The sequence below is a fragment of the Pelophylax lessonae genome (genome assembly GCF_965119305.1).
Source record: "Pelophylax lessonae genome assembly, chromosome: 2".
Lineage (NCBI taxonomy): Eukaryota > Metazoa > Chordata > Amphibia > Anura > Ranidae > Pelophylax > Pelophylax lessonae.
The window spans coordinates 295,639,000-295,654,825 of record NC_138769.1 but is presented as its reverse complement, the minus strand read 5'-3'; the positions used below and the strand labels follow the sequence as shown (position 1 = coordinate 295,654,825).

Sequence of the window (15,826 nt, the reverse complement as noted above, 5' to 3'; positions counted from 1 at the left end):
TTTGAGCCACAAGCTTTTGTGGGAGTATAGTTTTGCTAAAAAAAAAAAAAAAGAGAAAGCTAAAGACTGCTACAGCTGGAAAAGGCTAAATAACGCAGAACGCTACCGCAAAAAAACGAAAAACTCCTTCTACAGCTACAGCTTTCTACTGACGTTTTGATAACCTCTAGTGTGCATGAGGCTTAACCACTTAAGGAGGATTTGGCTGCTCAAAGACCAGGCCCTATTTTGCAATTCGGAAACTGCGTGAATGTAATGGACAATTGCACGGTCGTGCGAAGCTGTAACAAATGAAATTGATGTCCTTTTCTTCCCTTTTTTTGTGGGGAAAAAAAACAAGGATGTAAATTTCGTTTGGGTACGGCGTCGCACGACCACGCAATTGTCAGTTAAAGTCGCACAGCGCCGAATCACAAAAAGTGGCCCAGACGTAAGACAGCAAAATCCTCCAGTGGTAAAGTGGTTTTAAAAGGTACATAAACGAGCAGGGTAGAGTAATAGGAAGCATAGAGTACAACCAAAGCCTTAATATTAAATAGTAGGGTGTACTAAAATGGCGGCCCTGCTATTTCCGGTCAGGAGTAGGAAATGAGATCCCTATTATTGAAAGACAGGAGAGGAGTCATATCTACACGCTTTGTCTAAGGAAGTATTCCATGCCTGCTTTAATATTACTGCTGGTGAGTGGGGACTTCAGGATGGGAGCATGGAGTGGCACGTTGGATTTCACCAGAAGAATTCATTAGCACTGACACTTTGTTTGCACTATTGGACTTTATTTACGCACTGGCAATTTTTATATAGCACTACTCATTATATATGTGATTTATATGTGGAGGCAGAGCTAGTTTCATTTCTGTCATTAACACATGAGGTATTACACCTTTCACTTTAGCTTCAAAAAATTATTTAAATTATTAAAACTGTGAAAAAGAATCTTTTTTTGGTTCGCATAACTGATACGTATAACAAGCACGTTTTATACAGCACCATAGTGCTGATATACCCATAACTCTTTTTGTCATAGCTGGGTTGCCCATAGTGAAAATGCTGACACCGCCAAGGGAGGACAGAGGATGAAGGCGGTTGGGCTGAGTGCACCGCTGGATCCTGGGACAGGCGAGTGGCTGTTTTTTTTTTTTTTTTTTTTTTTAAGTCAGTAGCTACAGCTTTTGTAGCGGACTTTTATTCTTTTGACAGGTGGCTGTGGTCTGTTTGAAATTTCTATCAGTAAGCCAGCATGCCTCAAATCCCAGCTGCCCTGGTAGAGCTAAACAAAGCGGCAGCATGGTCAGTATACCTCAGGTTGAACAAACATAAGCTGGCATTTCTATTACAACATGTATTTTCCTTAAAACAGTTACCAGTTTATTCTCTAGACAGTGTTTTAGGAGTGAAATTATTTAACAACTTTTGGTGACTGTTTTTCATCACATCACCGGATTTCAAAATGCCCCTGGCTTATGGAAAGTGTTGTGCTGCATACTTCACACTCTGACATAAGTGATGAGATCACAGATTCTTCTGATGACTTTTGCAATCAGATCATGTCTGGGCAAACAATAGTACATATTGGATTGGTGCATCATTAGCAGTTCTACTAGATCTTTTCTTTGGTGTCCTAAATCTTGCTCAACAGTTGAACAATAAGTAAAGTTTAAAGTTATTATAAGTAGAGTCCTTCTTGACAGCAAAGACAGGAGTATGTCTGCCACTACCTTTACTACCCAAAGTTGTTTTTTCTGTGCCCCCCTCAACTTGCCTTATCATCAGGCCCCAACGACTTTATTTCTAAGCTCAACAAACTGACATTCCACTGGCATGCCATTGGCTCAGTGGCCTTTAATGACATTCTCATTGGATAGGGTAAGGACATTAGGTGGAGGTTAGCCAAGAAATTAAGGAAGGTCAAGCACCAGTAGCTAGGTGAAACTAAACCAGGCAAAGCAAACACGAGGCATTTTTAAAGTACAGTATAAAAAAAAAAAAAAAGTAGAATAATCAACTATATAATGAAAGTATTATATTAAATTAAGCGATATTATAATTACAGTGCCTTGCGAAAGAATTCGGCCCCCTTGAACTTTGCGACCTTTTGCCACATTTCAGGCTTCAAACATAAATATAAAACTGTAATTTTTTGTGAAGAATCAACAACAAGCGGGACACAATCATGAAGTGGAACAAAATTTATTGGATATTTCAAACTTTAACAAATAAAAAAACTGAAAAATTGGGCGTGCAAAATTATTCAGCCCCTTTACTTTCAGTGCAGCAAACTCTCTGCAGAAGTTCAGTGAGGATCTCTGAATGATCCAATGTTGACCTAAATGACTAATGATGATAATCAAGTCTCCGTATAAATGCACCAGCTGAAGCTGCTGCCTGTTCCCTTCCTGGATTTACAGACACACACAATAATATATATATATATATACATACATATACACACACACACACACACACACACACACACACACACACACACACACACACACACACATAGTTTGTGAGGTTGAAAAAAGACATAAGTCAATCCAGTTCAATCCATGATGTGTGTGTTTGCTGTTAACCGTACATTGTGTACCCCTGTATGTTGCAGTCTTTAAGGTGCCCATCTAATAGTTTTTTGAAACCATCGATGCTCCCTGCTGATATGACTGCTTGTGGAAGCGAATTCCAGATCCTTACTGCTCTGACAGTGAAGAACCCCTTACGTATTTAAAGTTAAACCGCTTTCCCTCTAGTTTTAGTGAGTGGCCACGTGTCTTATTGTATTCCCTTTCTCTAAAAAGTTTGTTCCTTATGCTAGGGTCAACAGTACAGTATTTGTACATTGGTATCATTTGTACATTGGTATCTCTTCTCCAGAGAGAAAAGTTCAGTGCTAGTAGTCTTTCCTCATAGCTGATGCCCTCCATTCCTCTAATTATTTTGTTGCCCTTCTCTGGACTCTCTCCAGTTCCAGCACATCCTTCCTGAGGACCGGTGCCCAGAACTGGACAGCATACTCCAGATGTGGCCAGACCAGAGTCTTGTAGAGTGGGAGAATAATCTCTTTATTTCTGCAGTGAATTCCCTATTTTATACATATGCCAGTATTCTGTTGGCTTTTTATAAGTTTTCCAAGCACTTCATATTGCGCAGCATTTCCTATATTTATTCTGTTGGCTTTGCATTGCATGCCACTGCAAAGCCCGTTGTCCACCAGTACCCCCAGATCCTTTTCCATCTTAGATTCACCCAGAGGTTTCCCCCCTAGTGAGTAGCTTGCTTTCGTGTTTCTGATGCCCAAGTGCATTACTTTACATTTTTTGGCATGCTTAGTTTAGTATCATCCGCAAATACTGAGATTGTACTAGATATCCCCTCCTCTAGAGCTTTTATGAATAAATTAAACAGGATTGGTCCCAGGACACCAGGAACCTTGGGGGACCCCACTTTCCACACCCACCCAATCCGAGTACTCCCCATTAATCACCACCATCTGGACTCTCCCCTGGAGCCAGTTCTCTATCCAAGTACTCACCCTATGGTCCATACCTACATTCCTTAGTTTGTACAGTAAGAGTTTGTGGGGAACAGTGTCAAAGGCCTTTGAAAAGTCCAGATACACCACATCCACAGGCTTACCTTTATCTAGGTGGCAGCTCACTTCATCGTAGAAGGTTAATAGAATGGATTGGCAAGAACGATTTTTCATGAATCCATGCTGATTACTACTAATCATACCGTTTTCATTACTAAAGTCTTGTGTGCAGAGGCGTAACTAGAATCTTCAGGGCCCCGATGCAGAGAAACCATGAAGGGCCCCCCAGACCCCTGGCCGGGGCCCTTCCCTTCAAGCCCGGGGCTCTTCCCACTGATCCTGGGGCTCTTTACTCTCGTTGCATGGCCCCGCAGCAGGATCCTTTCACAAGTTCTGCAGTGGGCCCCCTTCCTGCAATCTTGGGGCCTCCCCACAGTGGTGCAATGCCAGTGCCCGGTCACAAGTGTGACCTTTGAGATCCTGGAAGTTCACCCACTGGTTTGCTACCGGGCCCCCTGGAGCATGGGGCCCGGTAGCGATTGCAACCCCTGCAACCCCTGTAGTTACGCCCCTGCTTGTGTGTGGACCCTTCACATCCCCTCCTAAATCTTGCAGACTACTGATGTTAGGCTGACGGGCCTATAGTTACCCGGGATATATCTCGGCCCTTTTTTTAAATATTGGTACCACGTTGGCTTTTTTCCAATCAGCTGGCACCATACCCGTCTGTAGACTATCCAAATATCAAGAATAATGTTCTGGCAATCACCTGGCTGAGCTCTGTAAGAACCCTCGGGTGCAAGCCATCCGGTCCCGGTGATTTATTTATTAAGTTTCTCTAGTTTGTTTCTAAGTCTATCTTCTGTTATCCATGGCGGTACTTCCTGAGGTGTGTTATTAAGTTTAGCATTACAAGCTGGGTTAGTATAGCCCCCGATTCTTTTGTGAAGACTGAAGAGAAGAAATTATTTAACACTTTCGCCTTCTCTCTGTGGCCAGATTTCCTTCGTCGTCTTTTATGGGGCCAATAAGTTCTGGCCTCGCTTTCTTACTGTTTATATACTTGAAGAATTTATTGAGGTTCTTTTTACTCTCTTACGCTATATGTCTCTCGTGTTCTATTTTAGCCGCCTTGATTTCGCCTTTACATCTTTTTTATTACACTCTTTGTAATGCTTGAATGCTGCCAATGACCCCTCAGCCTTGTGTTTTTTGAAGGCCTTTTCTTTAGTATTAATATGCATTTTTATGTTGGAGTTTAGCCACCCAGGGTTTAATTTTGCTCTTTTAAATTTATTTCCCCTTGGAATGCACTGGCCAATCCCCTTGCTTAGTATGCACTTGAAGCACTCCCATTTTTCCTGTGTGTTCTTTGTTCCCAGGGTTCTATCCCATTTGATATTTTCTAGCAAAGAGCGCAGTTTTGGGAAATTGGCTCTTTTGAAATTCAGTGTCCTTATATTACCCTTGTGTTTCCTATTACTATAATTAATACTGAAACTAATTGACCTATGGTCACTGTTTCCTAAGTTGCCCCATATTTCTATATCCGTGAGCAGGTCTGTATAGTTGGTAATCAGTAGGTCAAGGACCACATTGTTTCTTGTCGGTGCGTTCACCATCTGACCCATAAAATTGTCCTGCAAAACATTTAGGAATTGCCGAGCCTTGGCTGAATGCGTGGTTCCTTCTGCCCAGTCTATTTATCTGGATAATTAAAGTTCCCCATTATAATGACATTCCCCATCCTTGCTACCAATCCTATCTGTAAAAAGAGGTCCGCCTCCCCCTCCTCCCTCTGGTTGGGGGGCCTATAGCATACGCCCCAATATTACCTTCTCTATAGTGCCTTCCCTTTTAAATTCTACCCATAGGGATTCTGCCTCGTCCATAGCTCCATTATTAATATCATCCCTCATATTAACCTGTACACTGTTCTTAATATACAGACATACCCCTCCCCCTTTTTTACCTTCTCTATCTCTGCGTTAAAGGGAATACCCCTGAATGGTCGCCATCCATTCATGAGAGTTGTCGAACCAAGTCTCTGTTATCCCCACAAAATCAAAGTCCTCCTCAAACATCAGCAGCTCCAGCTCTCCCATCTTGTTGGCCAGGCTTCTGCCATTGGTATACAAACCTCGTAATTTTGACCAGATGCATACCATATCCTTATTTGATGTTTTTAGGCTGCTCTTGTGATTTTTTCCCCATACCCACCTTGGATTTAGGAGCTCTTAACACCCTACCACCAATGTCCCCATTTGTGCCCTCTGAATCTTGCTCCCTGCTGGCTAATTCTACATCTGTACCCTCCCCCATCACCTAGTTTAAAAGCCCCTCAATATATATATGAGTAATGAGTTAGGACAGAAAAGGATGCCACATCGTTTGATGGAAATGAAAATTATCAACCTATATACAGAGGGCTGAACTCAAAAACACCCAGAAAATCAAAGTAAAAAAAATAATGCAGCAGGCTAGTCCATTTTTCTGAAATTTCACTGCAGCAACTCAAAAATGGTACTCAGTAGTTTGTATGGCCCCTACGTGCTTGTATACATGCCTGATATCGGGGCATGCTCCTAATGAGACAATGGATGGTGTCCTGGTGTATTTCGTCCCAGATTTGGACCAGGGCTTCACTGAGCTCCAGAATAGACTGAGGTGCAACCTGGAGGCGTCGGATGGACTAAAGCATAATGTCCCAGAAGTGGTCTATTACATTTAGGTCAGACGAGCATGGGGGCCATTCAATGGTATCAATTCCTTCATTCTCTGGGACTTGGCTGCATACTCTTCACCACATGGGGCCTGGCATGGGCATGCACCAGGAGGAAACCAGGACCCACTGCACCAGCTTAGGGTTTGACAATGGGTCCAAGGATTTCATCCCGATTCCTAATCGCCTCATGCTACCAGTATTGGCACTGACCCTAGCCAAATGCAAAACTAGTGAAAAACAGTAAAAAAAAAAAATCGGAGTAGGGAAAAAACATTTCAGTGGCCTCCAGGTGTAAAACCATTCCTGTTTTGGGGGTTGTCTCATTGTTGCCCATCTAGTGCACCTGTTAATTTCATTAACACCAAAAGCAGCTGAAACGGATTACCTACCCCCCTCCGCTACTTAACTGACCACATCAATATCCCAGGGGTTTAACTTGATGCTGTACTCTGAATAAAAAGTGTTCCTTTAATTTTTTTGAGCAGTGTATTTACAGAAACATTTTTACAGGCACACATATGTACAGTAGGGCTGCCACGACGTGTCGACTAAGAAAAATCGTTGACGCATCAACACGTGACGTCACACGCCCCCTAGCTGGCCGCATCACCGGCTGTCCCTGGCTGTGTATATGAGCGCGTATACCTCCGCTGGGAGCTCAGGGTGCGGAGGGGTACGGCGTTGCTAGGTGGCGCTGTGACTGTGGAGAGGCAGCAGGAGTGGGACATGCTGGTGTAGGAGGACAGTGAGCGCTGCTGGATGGAGAAGTGGAGGATGGAGTGCCCGGCTCTGCCACCGGGCTGGAAGGAGGAAGTCATTAGGCAGCTCTGTCTGAGCCATGTCTACTACTTCAGGTACCCGGGAACACCAAACTTTACACTGACAGGAAACGCCACAAACTTAGTTTGAAGCGGTTTACTGATAGTGCTGAGCTGATTGGCTGCTGCTCCTTGTCTCCCTTTCCTTATTGGCTGTTGTGGCCTGCGCTGCCAACACAGGAATCCGGATAGCCAAGCCTTCTAGGTTTCCACGATTGGCTGGGTGACTGAATCTGTGCGCTCATTGGCTGCATTTATTCCTACTGTTTTCTGCTTCCCTCATGATTGGCTGTTTATCACACAGCTGAGATTGTTACATTGTTTGAATATGGATGTGGGTGCGAATTCCTCTTTCTGTATTTTGTTTTGGGGCACTTTCTTGTTTTATTTCTATAGTTTTAACTGGGAAGAAATGATTTAAATTCTGCCCATCTCGTGCACCTGTTAATTTCTATTTAAATTCTATTAACCACTTCTGGATCTGGACACAAATAGAGCTTTCTTTTGGTGGTATTTGATCTAGGGCTGCCACGACGTGTCGGAGGGAGGGGGGGGCTTACTAAGTGGTCTGTACCAGGTGGGAGGGCTTACTGTGGGGTCTGTACTGGGAGTGGGCTTACTGAGGGGTCTGTATTAATTACAGGATTAATTACCTAATCAAAAAAACACTCAATTTAGCAAAAAAATAAAATAAAATAATCCGTTAGATTAGTCGACTAATCGTAAAAATAAATCGATAGATTAGTCGACAGACAAATTAATCGTTAGTTGCAGCCCTAATGTACAGACAGACACACTCACACCACCGCTTGCCTGCACATTTCTTCTCTCTTGAAGAATACGCATGGATCTCTGCAGTCTACTGTTATCTCCACCCCATCCAGCTCTGCAGCTCTTATTGGCCCTCCTATGACTCATTCCTACCTCCCTTGCTGGCAAACTCTCATGGGAGTGAGAGAGAGAGAGAGAGAGAGATGTGCATGATGTCATTAGCCTAGGGCTAATGACCAGGCAAGAAAGAGGAAGTAGCCTGTATAAGGTATTTACTGGCAGAAAAAAAATGCTTTACTATCCAAAGTTAAAACAACAAGGGCAGAAGTACTAAAGAGCTCTAAGTACTGATGGTTCTTCTCTTAGGCAGGACTTGTGTTTAAAATAAAGTACAGGCTTACTTTAACAGCAGCTTCTAAGGCTCCAGACTATTACAAAATCGAATAAAGTCAAAGTCTTGATTAAAATTGAAAAATTCCAGCTCCTTTGTAAAAAATAAAAAACAGCTCTGGCTGCTATACTAATCCAATCTCTTTCACTGTCTATCACACTCTCACTGCTCTGGCTTCCTGCAGCCACTCCTCTTCTGGATTTAACACTACTTTGCATTATTCAACCCACTTCCTATAGACCCAGGGAATCAAAGTTCTGTCCTCGGCCTTATGGAAGGAATGCTGCAGAAAGTGGGGACAAGCTATAACGTTGCTCTGCTCTCAGCAGAATTTAGCATCTGCCCACCTCCGGTGAAATAAGCAGAAGACTTGTGACTTCGCTGAACCCCAAGAAAGACCCCTGTGGAAAAGGTATGAATACTCTGCACTTATTTCTAAGACCCACTCTGTACTGTACCAGGCTGTACGTGCACCTCTTCCTGCAAGCTTGACTAAGTGTAGGGAATGATGGACGATCGATTTTCTTGACCTGGACAAGGATGACTGGGATGATCCCTTTCAGTTCATTGTCTCTGTAACCCCAGATGTTTTGGAACTATAATTCCCATGATACTCATGCACTCTGCAGTGTAGTTGAGCATCATGGGAAATGTAGTTCCAAAACATCTGGTGTGCCAATGTTCGCCATCACTGCCCTAGGCCATCTTTATGTAGAGCAACAATTGTTTTTTTCAGATCCTCAGAGTTCTTTGCCATGAAGTGCCATGTTGAACTTCCAGTGAGTGAGTGAGTGAGTGAGTGAGAGAGTGAGAGCGATAACACCAAATTTAACACCTCTGCTCCCCATTCACATCTGAGACCTTGTAACACTAATGAGTCATATGACATTGGGGAGGGAAAATGGCTAATTGGGCCCAATTTGGTCATTGTCACTTAGGGGTGTACTCGCTTTTGTTGCCAGCGGTTTAGACATTAATGTCTGTGTGTTGAGTTATTTTGAGGGGACAGCAAATTTACACCGTTATAAAGCTATACACTCACTACTTTACATTGTAGCAAAGTGTAATTTATTCAGTGTTGTCACATGAAAAGATATAATAAAATATTTACAAAAAAGTGGGGGGTGTACTCACTTTTGTGAGATACTGTAACTTGAACATTCAATAAATATAGAATGTATAAAAAAAAAAAGTATTAACGTCTTTCTTTTTTTTGCAGGGGGTGCTCCAAGAGGATCGGGTGTGGTTAAAAAACCCAGCTAAAAATTGGGCGTTAAAGCAGCCCTGAAGACTGTTTGAAAGTCTTAAATATTTTTAGGGGCTATTTACACATGCACCCTATGTATGTTGGTGCACTGTAGTGCCATTTTTTTTAAACAGATCCTCAACATGCCTTCACAACACGTGCGCTACAACTGCAGGGGTACACAATTCCTGCTTGCATTATTTGTTGATTCTGCCAGATGATCTCTTGATTTCCCACTTCCTTTAGCAAGGCGACAACACTTTTCATTCTGCAGTAAAATCACACAGCTGCATGGACACCCTGTTGACAGGAAAGTCTTAAGTGGGGTGAAAAATCGGGCAAACGATCGTCTGATTTTCCTACTTGTTTCACAGCAAATCCAAACTGATGAACGAAAATTTGTACAAAAATTCTCGTACAAAGGCTTTTTTGTTGTTTCTGATCACGCGCAGTCTTTCTTTTCTGATTTTTCTTGTATAAAAATCGTGCGGAAACGGTACACATTAAACAAAGATGGTTTGTTTTTTTCCGGTACGAGAAAAATTTGGGAGTTTGTCTCTTCCAGAAATTTTGTATGAAAATTCAGAATCGGCTGTCGAAAGTTGTGTACACACTAGAGCTGCGCGATTCTAGCTAAAATGAGAATCACGATTTTTTTGCTTAGACTAAAGATCACGATTCTCTCACGATTCTCGGCGCAACATCATCTTTTACATTATATAAAAAAACAATTGGGCTAACTTGTATTTTTTCCCCAAATAACTGCGTTTGAAAGACTTCTGCACAAATACCGTGTGACATAAAAGATTGCAATGATCGCCATTTTATTCTCTAGAGTCTCTGCTAAAAAAATATATATTATGTTTGGGGGTTCTAAGTAATTTTCTAGCAAAAAATACTTTAAGAGGTTGAACTGCTCTCCCTTCATTCCTTTGATCTAAAGAACGAAAAGACACATTGTAAAGCATTTTGTTTATACTTATCTAGCAGCTTTAACAATGTTGATAAACATTTGCCAAAGACTTTTTTATTTTTTTTACAGCTGTGAGTGAGCAGAAACGGCTCAGTAAGGCTCCATGTACACGGGACGCTGGAAATGGCCGTTTAGGAAGAGTTGGGCGTTTTTTTCAGAAGCCCCTGAACCCATCTACATTTTATCTTATCTGTCCATGTACACCAGGTCATTTACAGTCATTTGCAGGCAGTTGCGTTCAGGGACTGTTTTTAGAACGCAATTATTTGCGTTCGAACGCGTGTTTCACGGCGTTTCAAACGCACAAACGCGTCCGAACGCATCTGAACGCGTCCGAACGCGATGACCCGCGTTTAGCGTTCGAGTTTTTCCATTTTAAAGGGGAATAATTTTTTTGACCTCTAGGAACGCTTCTAAACGCAAACGCCCGCAAACGCTGCTAAACGCCCGCTAAACGCGGGTACAAACGCGACCGAACGGACGTTTCAAACGTCCTAAAAATTCCAGCATTCAAAGGGACTTTTAACAACGTCCCGTGTACATGGAGCCTTAGAATCGAGGACATGCAGTTTTTGCAGTTTTAAGATAGTCAGGGGGGTGAATCGAGATCGCGATTTTTTAACGATTAATTGTGCAGCTCTAGTACACACTATACGAAAATTCTTTGGATGAAAATGTTCGCCTGATTTTCTTATAGTGTGTACTTTTTTTTTCCAAAAACAGAGAGTTTATTGTGTAACAAAAACAAAATTTTACAACAGTAGTGCAGTCATAAGTACAATGAAACATTGCATATATTACTGACATAGAGGGGAAACAAATAGATAACAGTCACAGGGGAGAGAAGTACAGATGACGGTGCAAGTAGAAGGGTATGCGTGCAATAGCAGTAACAATGGAGCCACTAGGCGCAAGTAGCCGGATTCTGAATCCATCTGTCCCAGATTTTATTATATTTCGTGGGGCAGCCCCGATTTTTATACATAATACGATGATACGGCAAAATGGAATTGACCTCTTTCAACCATTGTGGGAAACCCGGGGGGTTCTCTCTCATCCATTGCCTGGCCACCAACTTCCTAGCTACAAAGAGGGAGTGCTGCAAGAAAACTTTTGTAGGCTTATCCATAACATCCTCCGGGTAGATACCCAACAAGCATTGTCTAGGGTCTAGCTGAAGTGGGGAGCCCATGGTATCATGCAGGAAGGCCACTACTTGCTGCCAATAGGCCTGAATTCGGGGGCAAAGCCAGAGGAGGTGGTGGAACATACCCAGGGCGGAATGACACATAGGGCAGAGCAGCAGAAGGAAACGGGTTCTGTCTATTTTATCGAGGTGGAAGAAGTGGGACAATTGGGCAGCTAAGTAGTAAGAGTTAAAGTCTGGTAACGCCACGCCCCCGAGGTTGGTGGGGTTCTGCAATTTACGCCAGGAGAGCTTGTGGCGACTGTTACCCCACACAAACGTCTTCAGGAGAGAATCCATTTGTTTAAAATATTTTAATGGGAGGTAGATCAGGGAGTGCCAGAGAACATACAGAATTTTTGGCAGTAGCACCATTTTGATCAAGTTCACCCTGCCCATTACACCCAGTGGCAATCTGGACCAGATCTGGGTCTTGGCCTTAATCAGGGGGTAGAGGGGCTGGATATTGTCCCGGATATAGTCTCGGGGGCATGTCGTGACCCGAACCCCGAGGTATTTAAAACTGTCTAAACGCTGCAGGGGTCCCGTCGCCGGGGTCCCCCCCCCCCCGGGCTCGGGGGGTCTACAGGGAGAACTTGGGATTTATCCCAGTTAATTTGCAGTCCGGAATAAGTGCCGTACGTATTTATGAGGGAAAGGGCCGTAGTGAGAGAGTCCCCCGAGTCCCCCAGATACAGGAGGGTGTCAGCGTACATGCTGATTTTTTCCTCCAGGGGGCCCACACGAAGGCGGTGTATGTCCGGGTGGGCCCTGATGGCGATAAGACAGTGGCTCCGCCACCAGGGCATACAGCAGGGGAGAGAGTGGGCACCCCTGCCTGGTCCCCCTAGCGAGTGGAAACCCCGCGGAGGGCCACCCATTAGCCAACACCCTGGCATTCGGGGCAGTATACAGGAGCCTGACCCACTTGATAAAGTTGGGTCCGAAGCCAAACCTCCGGAGACACTCCCACAGAAACCCCCACTCAACGGAGTCAAAGGCCTTCGCCGTGTCCAGAGTCACCACTACTCTCTTCCCGCAATTCTCATGTGTGGCCTGGAGGCCCATAAAGAGCCTGTGGAGATTAAAGGATGTATTCCTACCAGGCATAAATCCTGCCTGATCCTCGCGAACAAGCGATAAGATCACCTTGTTCAGGCGGATGGACAGGATCTTAGCAAGTATCTTTATGTCTACCTGCAAGAGAGAGATAGGGCGATAAGATTCCGGGCACTGAGGGTCCTTTCCTGGTTTAGGGATTAGCACGATCATAGCCTCCCTCATGGTGGGGGGCAGGGTGAATTCCTCAAACATGTGAGTGAACAGTTGTAGAAATTTAGGGACAAGAATTTCCGAATAATGGGCATAGAATTCTATGGGAAGACCGTCAGTACCCGGAGATTTCGACCTGGGGAATCTGGACATAGCCTCTGCAACCTCCTCCTCCGTGAGGGGGGCCTCTAAGAGCAGGACCTGTTCCTCCGTCAGTGAGGGGAATTCCACCGTGTCCAAGAACTCATGCATTGCCGCATCCTCCACAGGGGCCCTAGAGGAGTACAATTGGCTGAAGAAGAGACGGAACCGCTCCGTCACCTCCTCCGAATCAGCAACAGGAGTGCCCGAGTCGGAGCGCAGGGTGATCACCACGGGGGGCCTGTCCTCACAATGTACCAGATAAGCAAGCAATCGTCCCGCCCGCTCGCCCTGCTCAAAGATCCTCTGCTTTTGGAATAGCAACTTTGACCTGGCACGTTCATATTCTATCTGGGAGACCGCCCGCGACAGAAGCCCCAATCTGGAGGCATTCGCCTGCGAGGGGTCCGCCAGATACGCATCCTCAGCACTTCGCTGCTCAGCCACCGCACAGGAGTATGCCACTACCGAGTCAGATTTGAATCGTTTTATATGGGTCTGTAGAGAGAGTCTGGCGTGCAGCTTGAACGCCTCCCACACCGCTAACAGGGAGGCAGTGCCCTCGTTATTGGCGAAGAATTGGATCCAGCAGGTGGCCAATGAGGTCTCTTCAGGCATCAGGGACAGCCACATAGGGTTAAGACGCCAGGCCGGGCGCGGTTTGCAGCGGTCCAACCTGAGCGTCATCCAGTAGGGACTGTGGTCCGACAGCGACCGGGGGGAGAACCCCACCGCCACCAGGCGCGGTGACAGAACCCGGGAGACCAGGATAAGGTCAATTCGGGACATGGTATGGTGTGTCGAGGAGAAGCACGAGTAAGCTCTCAGTTGGGGAAACATAAGCCGCCACGAGTCCACCAGGCCCGCCGCCTCCAGCAACCTAGCAAATCTAGTGCTGGTCACCAGATGCGGGGCCTGGGGGAGGGGCTGCAATCGATCCAGAGAAGGGTCTAAGACATTATTAAAATCCCCCATCCAAATAGCCGGCATGCCAGGGAATTGGGACATGTAAGTAAGACCAGCCGCTATTATCGTCATAGAGAAAGGGGGAGGGACATAAAAGGCTAAAAGCAAAAAGGGCTCTCCATAAATCAGTACCCGCAAAAAAATGAACCTGCCCTGTGGGTCCGTCTGGGATCCCCGGAGCTGGAAGTGCACCGTCTTGGCCACTAAAATCGCCACACCCCTGGAGTGGGAGGTGTACGCAGAGTGGTATGACCAACCAATCCAGGGTCTACGCAGGGAAAGGTGCATCTGGCCGTCCAAGTGAGTCTCCAAAAGGACAAGGATGTCTACCCTTTGAGTTTTAAGGAAGGCAAACACGGCTGAACGTTTAAGTTTGTCGCGAACACCCCGGACATTCCAGGTCATCAACTTCAAGGTGGCCATCTAAACTGATACAGAAAATCAAGGCACCGTAGCTCCTGGGTCCCAAACCCCCCCACACAGCTCACCGATCCCAGGAGACACACATCTGTCAGTACTGACATACAAGTAGCAGCAATAGGAACACTACACCATTTTGATACATCAAGCAATGGAAAACGTAATGAGAAATTAGGCATATAACTCAGCACAATAAACATAATGAAGAAAACAATAACCCCCCACCCCGCCCTGCACCATCCCCAACATGTGCGGGCATAAAGTCCCTGAAAAACCCAAAACAAAAACAAAGGTCCCCAATGGACTTGGGTACTGAAGGGAGGGAAACAGTCGGGTCCGCAATCCGCATCGCCGGGCTCCACAGGGGAGGTCCCAGAGAGGCGGGCCGCCAGCTCCGATAAAACGGGGTGAAGGAGTAGGGAGAGAAGGGGGAAAAGCAACTCCATGGGGACCAGGCACCCAAGCCAGTTGGGTGCAGGGGGCAAAAAACCGCTGGGCGGCAGGACGGGCTGTGGACGCAGCCCAGGTGGTGGAGAAGTCATCAAGAAACCCGGCGTCCTCCGCCGGAACCTGAGACAAATTGAGTCCCCTGTTGAAAGGAAGTCGAGCATGGAACAAATAAGGAAGGCCGTCCAAAGTAGGGAAAAAAAATGGCAGCTCCCCTCTGTATCCCAGGAGTCCCGTAGCTCAGGAGCGTCCACAGTCTGGATGGTCTGGTACAGAGGGGGTAGGCAAGGAGGGGGAAGGTGATCCGGTCTAGGGTGACCTCCAACAGAGGGCTTCAGCAAAACAGGAGACAATCCAAGGCAAAACATAGGGAAGCATCAACCAGGCGGGAAGGCGACTCCCAGTCGCTAAGCGCGGGCCTCCAGGCGTTCCAACCAGGAGATGACCGCCTCAGGATCCTCAAAAAAAAGTGTACGCGGTCCTCACCTTCCACCCGGAGACGAGCAGGGTACATCATGGCATATTTGATGTGTTTTATTCGTAGCCTCTTCTTGGCCTCCAGGAATCCCTTGCGGCGTCGCTGCACCTCTGCCGAGAAGTCCGGAAACACCGCCACTCTCCCGTTGTCCAGGGGAATATTGCCTTTCAGCCTCGCCAGGCGCAAGATGGCGTCTCTGTCGCGGTAGTTGAGGAGTTTCGCTATAAATGTGCGCGGTGGGGCCCCCGGGGGCGGCGGGCGACCCACCAGTCGGTGTGCCCGCTCCACCACGAATGTGGCGACAGGGACTCCCTGCCATAGGTCTGGATGAGCAGCCGCTCCAGGTACGCGGCGTGGTCAGGTCCCTCCACACCCTCCGGCAGGCCAACGAATCTCAGGTTACAGTGGCACAGCCTGTTTTCCAAATCGTCTTGTTTCTGTAGAATCTGAGTAACCTGCTGCT

At 45.9% G+C, this 15,826-nt stretch overlaps 1 protein-coding gene across 1 annotated transcript in view; it reads right to left on the bottom strand.

Annotated features, from left to right (window-relative positions):
* The window catches only part of CEPT1 (choline/ethanolamine phosphotransferase 1), a 126,691-nt gene that overhangs the window by 89,474 nt on the left and 21,391 nt on the right, over positions 1-15,826 (bottom strand). The gene's annotated exons all lie outside the window — the stretch shown is intronic.